This window comes from Schistocerca serialis, chromosome 7 (assembly GCF_023864345.2).
Source record: "Schistocerca serialis cubense isolate TAMUIC-IGC-003099 chromosome 7, iqSchSeri2.2, whole genome shotgun sequence".
NCBI classification, from domain to species: domain Eukaryota; kingdom Metazoa; phylum Arthropoda; class Insecta; order Orthoptera; family Acrididae; genus Schistocerca; species Schistocerca serialis.
Window position 1 is genome coordinate 40,795,932 of NC_064644.1, and position 20,952 is coordinate 40,816,883.

Consider the following 20,952-nt stretch of genomic DNA (forward strand, 5'->3'; position numbering starts at 1 on the left):
GCGCCTCATGTGCCTCAGGACAGAAAGGGACGCTATATAATCACCTATTTGAGTGTTTACAACTCACTAGCATCGGCCGATCTGCATACACAAATCAGTATCGTGCCACAAACCCTAACAAATGAATTGTCTCATTTTTAACTTCTCCTCTCACTTAGAGAGCAGTTGTAGGAATCGTCGCTCCTAGTTCGATCCTGTCTGGATCACCTCACACACTTGTGGAGTCACTCCAGGTGCCATCATCACTCGTCAAACTGCAATGCTGGGAAACTTAAAGTACTGTCCAGGGAGAGAAGAGACCTGGACTAGTGATGCATCCCAACTAGTAGTCCTCAGAGACATTTAATCGACATGAGGAGAGCCTATGTCTTCCTAACGTACTGCCGTGATCATATGTGTGGGTCTTGCTGCAATCTCAACAGCGTACTGCGGATGCTCCAGCACACCCTATTGCTGTTGCAACAACGTGGCAACAACACCCGACGTTTAGCCCTATGTGATGTCAGTACTGTGGCCCCATCCCAAAAGCCCCCCCTCCGATGCTCAAGACATGGAACCACGTGCATCAATGCACATGACTCAACATACCAACCCCCTCAGAGAAACTAACGAATTTGTGAAGTGCTTCGAATATTTCCAGCAATGTGATTTAGTGCCTCATCCTCAGCACAGTCGTGAACATTGTGCAATGTGCAAGCACAACATGACACCCCATGAACCTTGTTTTTTTTCTTAAATTTCTTTCTCTAGTGTTGTGTTTGTAATGTATGTTATACCTTGTATGTGTTTGTGTTTTACACTGTAATTCTTATGTAAGTGATAGAGTAGGGCGCACAAATTACAAATTACTGTATTGTTCTCCACACCATGTTTTTTGTTTGTATTTTGTATTTATTGTTGTGTGTATGCAAACAGTGTGCCTGAAGTCCCCATAAACTGAAGCAGATACCACTACTGTCATTGTGAATGGACCATCAGTTCAGGGAACATTTTGTAAAGGTTATTCTTGCTGCAGAGAGACAGAATGAATCGGAGGTTGTAATTAGATTCTGAAAGCTCGCAAAGAGATTGTTAACTTAAATAGTATCATGTGTGAGTGAGGTCATATTAGTTTAATGATTCAAATTGTTGTAATATCTTGGGCATTTAATTGCGGAGCACTCCAACTCTGATTGAAGAGAATAAATTGCTCCATATTTGGCTCACATGCCCGGGCCATGTTTAGAGAGTGAATGTCTGTGTGAATCGGTGTTTGGAACGGGCTCCCTGGGTATGGATGTGTGATGTGAGTGTTACAGTTCCATATTAAGAAGGTGAACTTGGCTACATCGTAAATAATCCTCCCTCTATGAGCTGCATTTTTCAGTTGCAGTGATTTTTTTTTATAGAGTGCGGCATGTGTAGTCACTTTGTAAGATTGTTCTTGGGCGATTGACTCACTACCTTGCTCCTAAGTGAGCCAACCACTCACCAATTACAATCTAAAACGGCGTAGGGGCTATGAGAGGTGGCATGAGCCCCCTCTCATATTTCTATCTTACGATTTTCCTCTCTAATTGCATGCGGTGAAAAGTTGCCGCGGACTTCCCATGCAGCGTCTCTCGTCACCCAGGTGGTCTGGTGACAGGCGGGCTCCGCTGATCTTGAAAGGGTAAGCCGACAGGTGTGAGGGAGTCGAGTGAATGCTTTCCAAACGCCGACATTGTCAAAAGACACGCCCGGAGGGGTCTGAAGTAGCGGCTGGGCTAGAGGTTCCGTTACTTCGCAGAAACTTAGCGAAAACACTTTCTGGCGGGCTACCAGCGAGGCGTGGGAATGGCTTGTGTTCCCAAGCAGCCTTGGCGCGCAAATTCCCGCGTTTTCTGCCGTATAGTAACTGTGATTGGCTTGCTCAGGGCATAGCTCCGTGACGTAGCAAAATCAGCGCAGAAATTGGTGCCAAGAATCTCCATTGGTGGAATGGTAGTGCTCCGGCAATAGAGTGGAATTTTCTGCCGGTTTTCGAGTTGCTGATTGGAACAGTTAACCACGGCCACTGTCGTGGGGGTGGGAATGTTCTGTGTTCGGTTTGTATGGGTGCTCTTGTGAGGAGTCGGCTCTCACCTTTCGGTCAAAGTAGGTTACAAGACTGAGCACTCGCTGCTCGGGTCAGCCTGCCTTCCGTTGGCTGTCTAATATACTTTTATTTAATTGTAACTGTTTGACGAAGTTGCTGAAGTTTCGACTTCAACGTAACTTTCCGAGTACAGTTGGCAATTGGGCGTTCTGTGTACAAGAGGCCTATGTTGTCTGTCTTGAGCAGTTTTATTGTGTGGCGAGCCTTCTTCGTCTCCCTCAGAGGCGCATTTGTATTGCTAGGAAGTCTTTAGTCCGGAACAACCAGGCCAGGATAATTTGTTTCGGGCTATACTCGCGACATTATCACCACCACGACGGAACGTCGAAGCAACCAGCCATCGCTTCCAGTATGCCAAATCGTGTCCTTGCAGCTAAGAAGACAGCTTGGTAATGTACGTCCGCAGCACCGGCAAAGCAGGCATTTTTGCTAGGCGATAATCAGAGCTCAGCAGAGCGCGCCTGTTCGTCTTTTCTAACTTTGTTCTATCTCGGGTGTTCATTGTCTGAGTTCTCACTAATGTAGCAGCAATTAATGTTGGGTTAGCTGTGTGTCTCTATTAAGATTTGAGTGGCAAGGAATTGACTCCACATACCACTTCGTCATAAACGTCACAATCTAGTTTAGGGACAACTTCACCTTCACAGCGTTTGTTTGAGTAACCAATTTGAGCCAATTTGATGTATTGTAAATGTTTCATGTGTTTTTGTTTATTATTTTGTGTTTAGTCTTAATAAATCATATTGTTATTTTGGACAGAACTTTCATTCTGTTAATCGGTAGAGCAACCCTATCATTTCTCACTACATTAATGAAACCTTCCTTTATTTAACTTATTTATCAAATTAAAATATGGCAGGTGCCCAACTCTTTTCTACTCCACTTGCAGGGTTGATTACAGTCAGTATGCGTATCTGTTTAATCCATGTGCAACAGCAAAAGGCAGAGGTAGAATAGGGGGGGCTTAGAGCATCATTAACATATGTAGATTCTATAAGACTTTAGTGTTAAATACACTGCTAGCCCCGGCACCTCGCAAGTTCGCTGTGCACAGTGGCCAAACTCCAGGAGCAATTATCTGAACACTAAGTGAAGGGAAGGAGCTTTGCGCCATTCGTATGATTATAAATTTGTTTACTGACCAAAGGAGCGCTTTCGATTTCCCCTTGGTCTATAACTTGGCGCTGCGTTTTTTCGTGATACTATGGCTAAGGAACTTCAAGGCAGAGATCACGACTTCCAGCTGAATGGAGAAGTGCCAGACGTCACCTAACGTCCGTCGCAAGGCTGCGCTTCCATCAAGGGATATTTCTCAGTTACTTTCACGCGATATACGTCAGAGACTCCTCAGCCTGTTATTGCGCCATTAGATGATGATTTGAATCACACATTCTTTATATGTGAGCTGTTTCACGATCAGCAAGTCACTGCGTGAAAGAAACAAATCAGTTTAAAAACCAGTTTCGTATTAGTGCCTCCACCTCCTTCCATCAGGAAATACAACAACTGAAAGAGGTGTCGTGGACTTTTGAAGAATTGTAACCTACACATGTTGATGAGTGTCTTTGCACAGTGAGCATATTTTATAATTCCACTGATTGTCAGGCAATAGCATTCCTTAAGCTGTACTTTAAGGAAGACATAACACAGACACAAGATAATGTTTCAATGTCGCAACTGAACATATTGGTGTGTTTGTACGAGGGTGAGTCAAATGAAAACCTTAAATATTTTTTTAAATATTATTTAATGTGCAGAAGTTGTACAAAGCTGTATCACTTTTCAACATAATCTCCCCCACGCTCAATGCAAGTCCTCCAGCGCTTACAAATTGCATAAATTCCTTTAGAAAAAAATTCTTTTGGTAGTTCGCGCAACCACTCATGCACCGCGTGGCGTAACTATTCATCGGAACGGAACTTCTTTCCTCCCATTGCGTCTTTGAGTGGTCCAAACATATGGAAATCACTTGGGGCAAGGTCTGGTGAGTATGGCGGATGTGGAAGACACTCAAAATGCGGGTCTGTGGTTGTTGCTACTGTTGTAAGGACAGTGTGGGGCCTTGCATTGTCACGTTGCAAAAGGACACCTGCTGACAGCAATCCATGTCGCTTTCATTTGATTGCAGGCCGCAGATGATTATTTAGAAGATATGTGTATGATGCACTGATGACAATGGTCCCTCTAGGCACGTAATGCTCCAAAATGACGCCTTTTTCGTCCCAAAAGAGAGTCAGCATAACATTCCGTGCTGATGGTTCTGTTCGAAACTTCTTTGGTTTTGGTGATGAGGAATGGCGCCATTCCTTGCTCGTTCTCTTCGTTTCCGGTTGGTGGAAGTGAACCCAGGTTTCGTCCCCAGTAACGATTCTTGCAAGGAAACCATCACCTTCTCGTTCAAAGCGCCGAAGAAGTTCTTCACAAGCATCAATACGTAGTTCTCTCATTTCAGGAGTCAGCTGCCGTGGCACCCATCTTGCAGACACTTTGTGAAACTGGAGCACATCATGCACAATGTGGTGTGCTGGCCCATGACTAATCTGTAAACATGCTGTAGTGTCATTGAGTATCACTCGGCGGTTTTCCCTCACTATGGCTTCAACTGCTGCAATGTTCTGTGGAGTCACAACTCGCTGTGCCTGACCTGGACGAGGAGCATCTTCCACTGAAGTCACACCATTTGCGACCTTTCTACTACATTTCGTAGACTTGCTGCAGTGACAAACATGCAACACCGTACTGAAACTTCATTCGTCGGTGAATTTCAATAGGTTTCACAGCTTCACTATGCAAAAACCGAATAACAGAACGCTGTTCTTCCCTGGTGCAATTCGCAAGTGGGGCGGTCATCTTTGTAGTGATACTGCGACGGTATGTGTGCATGTGCACTATGCTGCCACATATAGGCCTTCTGCACGCTGTTTTTAGCACGCTTACCAACTTAACAGGATAACGGCGCGACATTTCGATTTGTTATTACAAATTTAAGGTTTTCATTTCACTCATCCTCGTACTTCTCCGAAATGAATTGAATTTTTTCTTGTTTTGTATCCGACAGTGAATCGGATTCCTCGCCAAGCAGCTGTATCGATGCAGAGTCTGAGATACTGCGGTCAGCAAGTAGACACGGTAGTCTCTCGTAGCTCCTCAGACGGTGCAATGAAAGGGTACTGTGGGCGCACCCTATTGGCGAGCTCTGAACATAAATATGTATGTGTGTGTGTGTGTGTGTGTGTGTGTGTGTGTGTGTGACGTGGTGCTGCTACGTGCCAGTTATCTCTTGACGCCTTCGGATGGCTTCATTTTACAAATGACGTGACTGTTGCCTTTTGTAGGTTTCTCTCTTTCAGTATTCATCATGGACTGATCTTGCACAACTAGGACGAACTTACTATATGTTTGGCTCCACCTAGACAGTCGTTCATTACGTGAACTTAGTCATTAACGAGCAACCGGAAGTGTCATACGTTCCGCCGGTCACCGCGTCACTATGTGCTGAATGATAATTTTTCTACGCAGCCGACTAGGATACTAAATTGGATATGGGACCGTTGCTGATAGTAAAGTTACCATGATGTGTATCTTATCAGTTATTATATGCTCTACATGTACTTACATAAATGTGTTTTAATCATCTCAGATACGATTTACGTAATATACTGCTCGATGCATAGTATGTACACCAAACAGAAATTTTACAAAAGTCGTCTGAATGCATAGCGAACTGCGAATATCTGACGATACTCTCTAATGAACTGGCTGCATGGCTACCGTTCCAAATGCCAATGTGAGGAAATAAAACTGATATGCAGCGACTGATCATCACCATCAGTAGCAGCAGCAGCATTTTTCCTCTCCAGTAAGGCGACTGCAGATGCAGACAAAAGAGTTCTGCGGGTTTCCTAGTCTTCCCACACCAGCTGCAAGCTGGCCGCTGCAACTTTTTCGACTTCCTTGAAGATCACCAGCATCTGCCAGCTGTGACGAGGTCTGATCCTCGATCTCTTCCCTGGGACGCTTCTCTGAGAGCTGGCCCAGTGCTCCTCCCTCGCCATATGACCACCACATCCTGTAACTGCTTCAGTTCAAGAGGTTCCCAGCAAGCTCCTTTGTAATGCTATCAGTTTTCGGATATCCTCGCTCCTTGTTTTATGGTAACTGTTGATGTCTCTAGTCCACACGTTAGGGTAGCTAAGCAGTAATTTTTATGCAGGCTAATCTTAGAAACATGTGGAAATGTTACTCACCAAAATATCTGACGTACCACGTGATACAGTAGATACTATTTCGTATGCAAAACGCTCCTTGACTGAGAACATTATTCTGAAATGCACTTTCCTCATCACTGTATTGATATGGGGCCGCCGACAACTATTGCTGGCAATGAAGTTAATTACTGATTTCAGTCTGCAGAAATGAAACTAAACTAAGTGATCAGTCGGAAATGTAGTGGAGGGTGGGGATAAATGTGAAGGACGTTTGGTGGCAGTCCACCATTTCTACACAAACTGCTTACAATACAAATAAAACGATTTCTGCGTCAGTCACATGTTTATTTTGCCCCTACGCGTTTCGGTGCTTCACACCATCATCTTCAGGTGGATGCTTGTTTATTTACATGGCTGGTGTTCGTGAAGAATACAGAAGTCTTTTCACAGTCGCAGACAAAGGGTACTGTAGGTTGTTTTGCGTCTTTTGAGAGACAGAAGAGTTGTGAAAGGCCTGCATATTGTTGCCATATGTATGTCCTCGCCATTGCACATTACGTTTACGCTGCCACTTGAAGGGTAATGGCTGTTCTACGCTACATTGTTGGTTTCATACATCAGAGGCATGTATATATGCGGGGCAAACTTGATTGATTTATGACGACGCTGGGGATTAATTAATTTACGACCCCCTTCCATCTTTCTGGGGAAATCTTTGATCTCCCCGATGGCCTTCCTCCGTGTACCACTAAAAAAAACTAAAAAAATAAAAACCGACCCACCCCATGCCCACCCCTTGATTTATGACCCCCTTCCACCCTTCTGAGAAATCCACCCTGCACCACTTAAAGTTCAGCTGCACTTCCACCACACCCCTCCCATCGATTTATAATAATCCATCCTTCTGAGAAACCCTCAGCGTTTCTTCTCCCCATTCCCCACCATCCCTCCCTCCTTCCCTGCACCAGTTCAGTTGCGCTATCCAGAGATCCTCTCGACATCTCGTTTTAACCTACTGTGCTGCTTTTTCCAGCTTTCCTCCCTGCACCACTTACAGCTCAGTTGCGATATCCACATCCGGACAGCTTTTCCAATCATTACCCACACCTTCTGAATGCATATTTAAACAATCTGCTCGCGCCTTGATAGTCTCCCAGTACTAGCACGTACACTGTACAGAGACTGACTGTCGATCAGTACTGAAACTACACGACGCATACTGAGCGACCAGAGAGCTCCGCTGCCCGAGATACCGGACGCAAGCTACATTTTTTATGTCCGTCCGACCGCCACGTCACCCTTCAGCCGCGGTCCCCTTTGTTCGCGGCGGCGTCCTTCGCTGTGGGATACCAGCCTCAAGTGACTACTTCTGGTTGCAGCACCTGCACCTCAGACCAGCACACCAAGCTGTCCCAGAATACTGCACTCCTGTTGACTTAAATATTACAATTGCAACACAAATCTGCCGACGTTCGACAATGAGCGAAATATCGGAAATACTTCCTCCTCATGACACCTGGAACGAACCTCACGTTGAAATATCAATATATACATAACTTCTATGACTGGACATAATTCACCTCAAGACTGGACATGCTCATTGATGCACTGAAATCACTTTTTATTTCTCAAAATAAAATCGTAGAATCTGTACCGCCTTTATGAGAATATATACAGGGTGGCGCACGAAATGTGTTACCAATTGTTTCTTTCGCAATTTACGACGCACATTAAATATCCAGCTGGGATCTCTACAGCAGTACCAGCAGAGCTTGGAAAAACAAATGAGTTACGAAATGACGTGTAATTCACGATGCTGCCGCTAAGAGACTAGTAAGCAGCAATGGCTGACAATGGAAGACTGACGACACAGCAACGATCGGCAATTGTGTTACTCTCTCATGAAACAAAAAGCCTTGTTGTGACTCAGAGGCGTTTTCGACAACAGTTTAACACACGATGGGTCCCTTGCAAGAAGACCATCCACAGGTTGTACCATAAATTTGTACAGGAAGAAATAGTATTGGAAGTGAAGCGACCTCGGCCTAAGCCTGTTTGTTCGCCGGAGAATACTGAAGCGGTACGAGTTGCTGTACAGAGAAGTCCCGGGAAATCGTGTAGAAAGGCAGCAGTGCATCTGGGAATATCCAGACGCACCGTTCAACGCATTCTTAAAAGTGACCTCCATATGTACCCATACAAGATGACCTGTGCACAGAAGCTTACTGAAGAACACAAGCAGCAGAGACTACTGTTTGCTCAGTGGGCGGAGGATAGGGAAGAAACTCTCAACAACGTTTGGTTTTCAGACGATGCGCATTTTCATTTAGACGGTTTGGTTAACAAACAAAATGTACGCTTTTGGGCCACTGAAAACCCACAAGTGCTTCATGAACGACAACGTTATGCTCCGAGGATTACAGCGTGGGCAACAATTTCCAGTCACGGAGTTATTGGACCCTTTTTCTTTGAAGAAATTGTGAACAGCGAGCGTTACTTGAGCATGCTTCGCAATAGCTTCATTCCACAGCTTCTTGCTACTGCCTTGCCCTTCAACACGCAGTGGTTCATGCAAGATGGAGCAAGGCACAAACTGCAAACACTGTGTTGGAGTTTTTACACGAGTATTTCTACATGCGGATCGTTTCACTCAGGTTTCCAGGTCGCGTCAATGTCGGACAGAATTGGCCCCTAATAGTCCAGGCCTCAATCCATGTGACTTTTTTCTTTAGGGGTACCTAAAGGAAAAAGTTTTCCCGAAACGTCCACGTGATTTAATGGAGCTCATAAGACTTATTCTTCAAGCTTGCAGTGAAATTATGGAAGACATGTGCCGTAGGGTAATCACTAACTTTAGTGTTCGTTTGAAGGAAGTTAGGAAACGAAATGGTGGACATATTGAGCATGTGCTGAGTTAGAACAAATCTCCATGGACGGCTCTTCATTGTAGTATATGTTCTTTTCAGATTGTATTGACAATAAAGTTTATATTCAAAAACGAAATGGTAACACATTTCATGCGCCACCCTGTGTATTGATCCCCCTTTCACCCATGTCATTTTCTGTCCACGTGTCACAATACTGACCGCTATAGGTTAAGATTTTACCATGTCTGTTCCAATAGGTAGAAAACATTCCCTCTATGACACTGACGACTCATAAATTAGGTAATATAACTGCCAGGTGCTTCTAGTAATAAACTTTTCAGAAACATACCGCCGGCCGCGGTGGTCTCGCGGTTAAGGCGCTCAGTCCGGAACCGCGCGACTGCTACGGTCGCAGGTTCGAATCCTGCCTCGGGCATGGATGTGCGTGATGTCCTTAGGTTAGTTAGGTTTAAGTAGTTCTAAGTTCTAGGGGACTGATGACCACAGAAGTTAAGTCCCATAGTGCTCAGAGCCATTTGAACCAAAAACATACCACATCAAAACACACCAACCGCCTCCACAGGATTTCTAAATGATGACAGACGTCACGTTGTTGAATTCCCACTTCAATGATTGGCGTTTCGAAAAGGATCAGAGTAACCACCCTACTTCGTGGTATTTGCTAGGAACTCATCAAGTCAGTCATAAAAATTGCGTATTTAGGATATTTTTGTAAAATCACAGTCATTAAACTTTAAGGTCTGCGAATGGCATGCTGAGAAGTTACACTAGCCAGGGTCGTGATAGACAAGTATCATACATGTATTAAGTCAGTGAATTTCCACATCAGTCAACAAAAAGGAACTGAGCAAGCTTCCTACAACACGATATTTGCTAGGATCTCGTTAGTTCAGTCATAAATACTACATATTTCATAAATTTTTTGTTACATCACAGAACCCAACATTGAATTTATCCACCTCTTTGCAACGACGTGTTATTGTATTACAAGCTCTTGAGGTGAGGAATACATGTTATTCACACAGGCAAGAAACGAAGGTTGCCTTCCCTTCAGCTACTTAGTCTTAGTTACAACGACTTTTCAAGGTCGTCCAACTACCCTCTTCCCATACACGCAGATCATCGTAAATAGGAGTATCTTTTTGGCAGGGCAGAGAGAAACTGAAAACAAATATTATTGCACTAAATATTTTCTAGCTTCTACACATACATTTACACACAGAAAACAAATCTTTCTTTATTTTTGCTTGGTGTGGTTTTAATAACATCGATCTTAATTTTTGTTTTACAGTTTAAACCTACATTGGATTCTTCTAATTCTTTCTCCAATCAGTAGTCTGATAGGTAAGAGAATGAATGTTCTCGATTCCAAAACATATTTAACTTATTTCCTGTAAACTATATCTTTTATTGCTTCAACAGTTAGCTCTGTCCCTTCCAGGAGTTCTTCTAAACGAGATCGTTCGGTGATTTTAATCTTGCATGTTATTTCTTGCACCAACCCTCCACATCTTCCTGAGTGTAAGGTACCAACATTTCTGCGGCATATGTACTATAATCTGCGTGTATGGGATGAGAGTAGTTGGATGAGTTTGAAAAGTAGTTGAAACTAGGTATCTGACGGCAAGGCAATCCTTGTTTCTTGCCTATATGAAGGTATTGACATCCAGCATAAGAGAGTCAGCAATCAGCTCGCTCAGTATGAGCGATGAGCCAGTGAGGTAACAGATCGACTACGACTGCTCGTGGCATCAGCTGCTGCGGGCAATACCGCTCATTCGAATGAAGCTGTCTCAATAAGTTAAGAACTTAGAGAGAGAGGTATAATCGAGTTAGCACGCAGACGGTAGTTCGAGAACTACACAAACCAGCACGCAAAACGTAGCCTCGTAGGCACCATTAAGACTAGAGGTTTGCATGAATTATGGCAGCCTGATCTTGCAGATATGAGAGAATATTCAAATGAGAATAATGAATTGAAATATATTTTAATTGTTATTGATACACACTACAAATCTGCATAGACATTATCCGTTAAAACAAAAACGGGGAGAAATGCCGCGGGTGTTTTTGAGAGTTTGTTGCAGACAGGGACAATCTCCAAACCGATCACGGTGGAGAGTTTTATAATGGGCATTTCAAGGCCGCGATGCAGCGGTATGGAATACATCGCTACTGAACATTTATTCGCCTGAAGGAGAGTATTGTGGAACATCTGATCAGAACAATAGAAGATCAAATGTGGATGCATTTTAATCTTCGTGGCTCATACAAATGGACAGATATCCTCCTAGAAATAATTGCAAAGTATAATGGAACCAAACATAGCACAATAAATTGATGTTCGTGTTTATAGACCCATGGACACGGTTTTCTATCGCATTAAAATACTGGATCCACGTAAACAGAATTTTAATGTGGGTGATTTGGTACGTATACCAATACACAAAACAGCATTTCAGATATCTTACCTCCCAAACTGCTGGAGCGAGATGTTGAGTTTCCAAAGTGCAGAGAAGAAATCCCAGAAATTGCATCTTAAAGGGTATCAGTGCCACTGAATTTTCAAGATACTTTTACATAGAGGAGTGGTTCATGGTGTGGGTTCCTGTAGTCATGTCCTAGTTCATGAACCACGTATGAGTGGCCAAGTAAGTGGTTCCGACAGTCGGGATACCAGTTACTTTGGAATAAAGCTAGGCATCTCGGACATATTCTGAGTCGTGATCACCTTTGTGCTCATACGGCAAAGACTACCAAATCCACCAGTTAGTCCCTCAGCAGTTAGGGGTAAAACCCAATGGGACTCGGGTCAAGTAAGGCTAGCAACCTGCTTCCCTAGTACTTTAAATATGATGCTGGCAACAATCAAAGCAAAATGCCTCGGACCTTTGGAGGTGACGGAGTCCCACCTCTAACTGACAAACCAGGGACTCCTAAGATACGACTTGGCAAGCAAATGGTAATGAGATGGGGAGCTATTAATATCAATGGGGGCTACTCTAGGAAGAAGGTAGAGCTGGCAGAGGCTGCAAGTAAGATGGGGCTGGATGTTTTAGCTGTTAGTGACATTCGGGTAAGGGGTGAGAAAGAAGAGGAAATGGGAGAATACAAGGTCTACCTGTCAGGAGTCAAAGCAGGAATAGCACAATGGGGTGTAGGGCTTTTCATCAGGAAAGAAATGGAACCCAGCGTAGTTGCAATAAGGTATGTAAACGAACGACTGATGTGGATAGATTTGACAGTGTCTAGCAAGAAAATTAGGATTGTGTCAGTATATTCGCATTGTGAAGGGACAGATCAAGATAAGATGGATAGTTTTTATGAGGCACTCAGTGATGTAGTTGTTAGAGTAAAGGACAAAGACAGTGTTCTGCTCATGGGTGATTTTAACGCCAGGATTGGAAATCGAACAGAAGGGTATGAAAAGGTCATGGGTGAATTTGGAGAGGATATGGAGGCCAACAGGAACGGAAAACAACTCTTGGATTTCTGTGCCAGTATGGGCTTAGTAATCACAAACTCCTTTTTTAAACATAAGAACATTCACCGGTATACTTGGGAAGGCAGGGGAACCAGATCTGTCATTGACTATATAATAACAGATCAGGAATTCAGGGAGACTGTGAGGGACACACGTGTATTCAGGGGATTCTTTGATGACACTGATCATTATTTAATCTGCAGTGAAATTGGGATTGTGAGGCCGAAAGTGCAGGAGGTCAGGTCCATATGTAGGAGGATAAGAGTGGAGAAACTTCAGGATAAGGATATCAGGCACAAGTACATAACAGCGATCTCAGAAAGGTACCAGTTAGTTGAATGTAGTCAATTACAGTCATTGGAAAAGGAATGGACAAGGCACAGGGACACAGTACTAGAAGTGGCTGAAGAATGTCTTGGAACAGTAGTGTGTAAAAGTAGGAAGAAGCAAACAGCTTGGTGGAATGACACAGTCAAGGCAGCCTGTAAAAGGAAAAAGAAGGCGTATCAAAAATGGCTACATACTAGAACTCAGGTAGACAGAGAAAGTTATGTTGAAGAAAGAAACAAAGCCAAACAGATAATTGCAGCATCCAAGAAGAAATCTTGGGAAGACTTTGGAAACAGGTTGGAGACTATGGGTCAAGCTGCTGGAAAACAATTCTGGAGTGTAATTAGCAGTCTTCGAAAGGGAGGTAAGAAGGAAATGACAAGTATTTTGGACAGGTCAGGAAAACTGCTGGTGAATCCTGTGGATGCCTTGGGCAGATGGAGGGAATATTTTGAAGAGTTGCTCAATGTAGGTGAAAATACGACCAGTAATGTTTCAGATTTCGAGGTACAATGGGATAGGAATGATGATGGAAATAGGATCACATTTGAGGCAGTGGAGAAAATGGTCAATAGATTGCAGTGCAATAAAGCAGCTGGGGTGGATGAAATTAAGTCGGAACTCATCAAATACAGTGGGCTGTCAGGTCTTAAATGGCTACACAGGATAATTGAAATGGCCTGGGAGTCGGTACAGGTTCCATCAGACTGGACAAAAGCAGTAATCACACCAATCTTTAAACATGGAAACAGAAAAGATTGTAACAACTACAGAGGTATCTCTTTAATCAGCGTTGTGAGTAAAATCTTCACAGGTATTGTTGAAAGGAAAGTGCGAGTATTAGTTGAGGACAAATTGGATGAAAATCCGTGTGGGTTTAGGCCTCTTAGAGGTTGTCAGGACCAGATCTTTAGCTTACGGCAAATAATGGAGAAGTGTTATGAGTGGAACAGGGAATTGTACCTATGCTTTATAGATCTAGAAAAGGCATATGACCGGGTTCCTAGGAGGAAGTTATTGTCTGTTCTACGAGATTATGGAATAGGAGGCAAACTTTTGCAAACAATTAAAGGTCTTTACATGGATAGTCAGACAGCAGTTAGAGTTGACGGTAAATTGAGTTCATGGTTCAGAGTAGTTTCAGGGGTAAGACAAGGCTGCAACCTGTCTCCACTGTTGTTCATATTATTTATGGATCATATATTGAAAACAATAGACTGGCTGGGTGAGATTAAGATATGTGAACACAAAATAAGCAGTCTTGCATATGCGGATGACTTAGTTGTGAAGGCAGATTCGATTGAAAGTTTGCAAAGTAATATTTCAGAGCTAGATCAGAAATGTAAGGACTATGGTATGAAGATTAGCATCTCCAAAACGAAAGTAATGTCAGTGGGAAAGAAATATAAACGGATTGAGTGCCAAATAGGAGGAACTAAGTTAGAACAGGTGGACGGTTTCAAGTACTTAGGATCCATATTCTCACAGGATGGCAACATAGTGAAAGAACTGGAAGCGAGGTGTAGCAAAGCTAATGCAGTGAGCGCTCAGCTACGATCTACTCTCTTCTGCAAGAAGGAAGTCAGTACCAAACTAAGTTATCTGTGCACCGTTCAATCTTTCGACCAACTTTGTTGTATGGGAGCGAAAGCTGGGTGGATTCAGGTTATCTTAACAACAAGGTTGAGGTTACGGATATGAAAGTAGCTAGGATGATTGCAGGTACTAGTAGATGGGAACAATGGCAGGAGGGTGTCCACGATGAGTAAATCAAAGAAAAACTGGGAATGAACTCCATAGATGTAGCAGTCTGGGCGAACAGGCTTAGATGGTGGGGTCTTGTTACACGCATGGGAGAAGCAAGGTTACCCAAGAGACTCATGGGTTCAGCAGTAGAGGGTAGGAGGAGTCGGGGCAGACCAAGGAGAAGGTACCTGGATTCGGTTGAGAATGATTTTGAAGTAATAGGTTTAACATCAGAAGAGGCACCAATGTTAGCACTGAGTAGGGGATCATGGAGGAATTTTATAAGGGGGGCTATGCTCCAGACTGAACGCTGAAAGGCATAATCAGTCTTAAATTATGATGATGATGATGATGATGATGATTACATAGAGGAAACGCAGAAGAGCTCAGAAGCACACGTGCTTCTCATAGAGTGCGTCAGAGGACGTTGAGGGAATAGAGCACTAGTTAAATGGCTTGCTTTTCCTGCAACACAAAGCAGCTGGATTGATGCTGACAGTGCTGTATAGCGGGTAATGGGGTGCACAGAGCACAACCATCAGAGAAACGTAACATGGATGATAGGTGACGCATTATAGGAAGCGGTGGTAGTCTCGACAAAATTCCTGTCGAATGACACATTTCGGGGTATAATTACCGCGAATCTAGTGCAAAGTTCCAAAGACGCTTGGCTGGTGATGATAAGAAGATTAAAATGCTTGACGAAGTGTGTTTGACACACACGACATTGCATACAGAAGGGTACTGGTTTGGGGCAGCGCATTGCAGCGTTTGTAGTTGACAAAACGACGAGTGGTAAAATCAAGTTCGGCATGGGTGTGAATTTCAAGCAAGTTATGAACGCTGCACATCGCGCACTGAAGAATAAGAAGAAGAACAAGAAGACAACGATGAAGAAGAGGAAGGGGTATTTGAGAAAAACTGCATCCTGACAGCGATGTATGCAGCTAAATGTGCCCTGAAGCATAAAGGACCGGTCAAAGGATCTCGGGTTTTTCCGATACGCAAGAAGTCAGGCGAAATGTTCCCCTTATTCATTCCAGCTCTCACAGGTCTCTCAGCGTTGGTTTCACTGGCTGGTGGCGCTGTGGCCATTGCCAGAACAGTGAAGAACCCACAGAACTCGCAGGAGCAGCTAGAGCAAGCAAGAAGACGTAACTGCATGGTGGAAGCAACAGCCAGCGGGAAAGGACTATACCTGAAACCATGCAAGAAAAGACTAGGTCTCTTAATAGGTTAAAAAAAAGCCCGTCAGATATCCTACTGCATAGACCACTTGCAACTACACTACTGGCCATTAAAATTGCTACACCACGATGATGACGTGCTACAGACGAGAAATTTAACCGACAGGAAGAAGATGCTGTGATACGCAAATGATAGCTTTTCAGAGGATTCACACAAAGTTGGCGCCGGTGGCGACACCTACAACGTGCTGACATGAGGAAAGTTTCCAACCGATTTCTCATACACAAACAGCAGTTGACCTTCGTTGCCTGGTGAAACGTTGTTGTGATGCCTCGTGTAAGGCGGAGAAATGCGTACCATCACGTTTCCGACTTTGATAAAGGTCGGATTGTAGCCTATCGCGATTGCGGTATATCATATCGCGACATTGCTGGTAGCTTTGGTGGAGATCCAATGATTGTTAGCAGAATATGGAATCGGTGGGTTCATGAGGGTAATACGAAACGCCGCGCTGTATCCCAACGACCTCGATCACTAGCAGTCGAGGTGACAGGCATCTTATCCGCATGGCTGTAACGGATCGTGCAGCCACGTCTCGATCCCTGAGTCAACAGATGAGGTGGTTTGCAAGACAACAACCATCTGCACGAACAGTTCGACGACGTTTGCAGCAGGACGGACTATCAGCTCGGAGACCATGGCTGCGGTTACCCTTGACGCTGCATCACAGACAGGAGCGCCTGCGATGGTGTACTCAACGACGAAACTTGGTGCACGAATGGCAAAACGTTATTTTTTCGGATGAATCCAGGTTCTGTTTACAGCATCATGATAGTCGCATCCGTGTTTGGCAACATCGCGGTGAACGCACATTGGAAGCGTGTATTCGTCATCAGCATACCGGCGAATCACCCGGCGTGATGGTATGGGGTCCCATTGGTTACACATCTCGGGCACCTCTTGTTCGCGTTGACGGCACTTTGAACAGTGTACGTTACACTTCAGATGTGTTACCACCCGTGGGTCTACCCTTCATTCGATCCCTGCGAAACCCTACATTTCAGCAGGATAATGCACGACCGCATGTTGCAGGTCCTTACGGGCCTTTCTGGATACAGAAAATGTTCGACCGCTGCCCTGGCCAGCACATTCTCCAGATCTCTCACCAATTGAAAACGTCTGGTCAATGGTGGCCGAGCAACTGGCTCGTCACAATACGCCAGTCACTACTCTTGATGAACCGTGGTATCGTGTTGATGATGCATGGGCAGCTGTACCTGTACACGCCATCCAAGCTCTGACTCAATGCCCAGTCGTATCAAGGCCGTTATTACGGCCAGAGGCGGTTGTTCTGGATACTGATTTCTCGGGACCTATGCACCCAAATTGCGTGAAAATGTAATCACATGCTAGTTCTAGTGTAATATATTTATCCAATTAATACCTGTTTATCATCTGCATTTCTTCTTGGTGTAGCAATTTTAATGGCCAGTAGTGTACATATCTGTCCAAGTTTGTGTTTGTGTTTCCCCGGGATATGTTACCGAACACTATGTGGATACCTGGAGGGTGTGGAATTGTGCATGTAGATGTTGCTTGCCGGTATGACGTTGCACTTTACCTGGCCTCGATGTTTACACTAATTTGGTTGAGAAGAGTGTCGTAAAGTCATTGCTGAGGCAAGCTGGCCCTCAGCGGTTGTTAAATGGTCCTTGATGTAGTTAATACTGGCACTGGGACGAAATCCGAGCTGGTACCACACACGTTCCTTTGGGCACGGATCTGCAAATCAGCCACGGAAGTCCCTTAACATCAGTCAGACGGTTCACAGAGACACATACCGCGTCTCTATGGGGATTATCCTCTTGAAAACTGTCACCACCCTGCAGTTGCATGAGAGGTAACACATGAGGACGCAAGATGGCCGCCCGGTACTGTTGTGCCGTCATAGTTCCCCCCATCACTACCGGCCGTGACCTGAAGTCATAGACAATATCTCCTCAGAACATGACACCAAGAATAACACCCCTGCGCCTCCGCAATAGCTTGCAGGAGTGGGACTTCTCTCCAGGTTGCCAACATACTCGCCGACAGCGGTCACCTGGTGTACTGCAGAAGTGTGATTCATCGCAAAACACAGGAGATACCGTCCATCAGCAGCCCATGCTACCTTGTCAAGGAACCACTCGAGACGCACCCGCGTGTACTGTGCTCCCAATCGCGACCCACGAGTGTGAGGGTAATTTCCAAGCCCAGCAGCTGCTAGTCTCACACCAGTGATCTGGAATGACACAGAATGTTGCAAACAATCAATTACACTACTGGCCATTAAAATTGCTACACCAAGAAGAAATGCAGATGATAAACGGGTATTCATTGGACAAATATATTATACTAAACCTGACATGTGATTACATTTTCACGATATTTGGGTCCATAGATCCTGAGAAAACAGTACCCAGAACAACCACCTCTGGCCGTAATAACGGCCTTGATACACCTGGGCATTGAGTCAATCACAGCTTGGATGGCGTGTACAGGTACAGCTGCCCATGCAGCTTCAACACGGTACCACAGGTCATCAAGAGTAGTGACTGGCGTATTGTGACGAGCCAGTTGCTCGGCCACCATTGACCAGACGTTTTCAGTTGGTGAGACATCTGGAGAATGTGCTGGCCAGGGCAGCAGTCGAACATTTTCTGTATCCAGAAAGGACCGTACAGGGCCTGCAACATGCGGTCGTGCATTATCATGCTGAAATGTAGGGTTTCGCAGGGATCGAATGAAGGGTAGACCCACGGGTCGTGACGCATCTGAAATGTAGCGTCCACTGTTCAAAGTGCCGTCAGTGCGAACAAGAGGTGACCGAGACGTGTAAGCAATGGCACCCCATACCATCACGGCGGGTGATACGCCAGTATGGCGATGACGAATACACGCTTCCAATGTGGCTTCACCGCGATGTCGCCAACACGGATGCAACCATCATGATGCTGTAAACAGAACCTGGATTCATCCGAAAAAATAACGTTTCGCCATTCGTGCACCCACGTTCTTCGTTGAATACACCATCGCAGGCGCTCCTGTCTGTGATGCAGCGTCAAGGCTAACCGCAGCCATGGTGTCCGAGCTGATAGTCCATGCTGCTGCAAACGTCGTCGAACTGTTCGTGCAGATGGTTGTTGTCTTGCAAACGTCCCCATCTGCTGACTCAGGGATCGAGACGTGGCTGCACGATCCGTTACAGCCATGCGGATAAGATACCTGTCATCTCGACTGCTAGTGATACGAGACCGTTGGGATCCAGCACGGCGCTCCCTATTACCCTCCTGAACTCACCGATTTCATATTCCGCTAACAGTCATTGGATCTCGACCAACGCGAGCAGCAATGTCTCGATACGATAAACCGCAATCACGATAGGTAACAATCCGACCTTTTTCAAAGTCGGAAACGTGATGGTACGCATTTCTCCTCCTTACACGAGTCATCACAACAACGTTTCACCAGGCAACGCAGGTCAACTGCTGTTTGTGTATGAGAGATCGGTTGGAAACTTTCCTCATGTCTGCACGTTGTAGGTGTTCAAAAATGGTTCAAATGGCTCTGAGCACTATGGGACTCAACTGCTGTGGATATAAGTCCACTAGAACTTAGAACTACTTAAACCTAACTAACCTAAAGACATCACACACATCCATGCCCGAGGCAGGATTCGAACCTGCGACCGTAGCGGTCGCGCGGTTCCAGACTGTAGCGCCCAGAACCGCTCGGCCACTCCGGCCGGCCTTTGTAGGTGTCGCCACCGGCGCCAACTTTGTGTGAATGCTCTGAAAAGCTAATCATTTGCATATCACAGTATCTTCTTCATGTCGGTTAAATTCCGCGTCTGTAGCACGTCATATTCGTGGTGTAGCAATTTTAATGGCCAGTAGTGTACGTGTACCCTGATGGCATGCGCAGCTGTGAGGGGTTACGATGTGCTCGGAGCACAATACGGCGGTCGTCACTTGTGGTGGTTAGGTGTGGTAGACCACAATCTCAACGAAAAATGTGACTGTCCTTACGTCCCAAGCAGTCCGACATCGGGGCACTGTCACAGCCGGATACCCTACAAATCTGCCAAACGAACACCCCCAGCGAGGCCCCTTCACAAATCTGTCAGATGCTGATAACGCTGTCTAACACAGTTACACGGCAACTGCTTATCCTTTTCAGTGACCACTTAACTTCTGACACTGTTCACGACCTTTGTACGAGGGTTGTAACTTAAATAGTGGCAACTATTTATTCACAACCGATACAAAAGAGTTACATGTTTGCACCTGTTACTGTCCTTCAAAGTAGTCACCAGTGTTGTGTAAAACCCGTTGCCAGCGATGTGGAAGGCGTAGTATACCGTTAGCAGAGCCTGTTCTGCTGATGGTGCGAATGGAGCGGTGTACTGCCTGTCGAATCTCTGGAACAATTCTGAAGCAAATGCCACCGTCAGTGCACAGTACTACTGTTCGTTTTTGGAGCATCACCTGCAACCAGCTTTGCGAAAGAAGCGGCGACACCTCCTGCGCGCCGGCCAGAGTGACCGAGCGGTGCTAGGCGCTACAGTCTGGAACCGCGCGACCGCTACGGTCACAGGTTCGAATCCTGCATCGGGCATGGATGTGTGTGATGTCCTTAGGTTAGTTAGGTTTAAGCAGTTCTAAGTTCTATGAGACTGATGACCTCAGTCCCACAGTGCTCAGCGCCATTTGAACCATTTTTGAACTTCCTGCGCAACGCACTCATCATTTTGCACGACAACGCTCGGGCGCATACGGCGCATGCTGTGGCTGCTCCATTCGGTCGATAGGACTGGGAAGTACTGTACCATCCACCATACTCCCCGGATTTAAGTCCTTGTGACTTTGATTTGATACCAAAGTTGAAGGAACCACTTCGTGGCATTCGCGTTAGAACTGTTCTAGAGATTCGACAGGCAGTAGACCGCTCCAT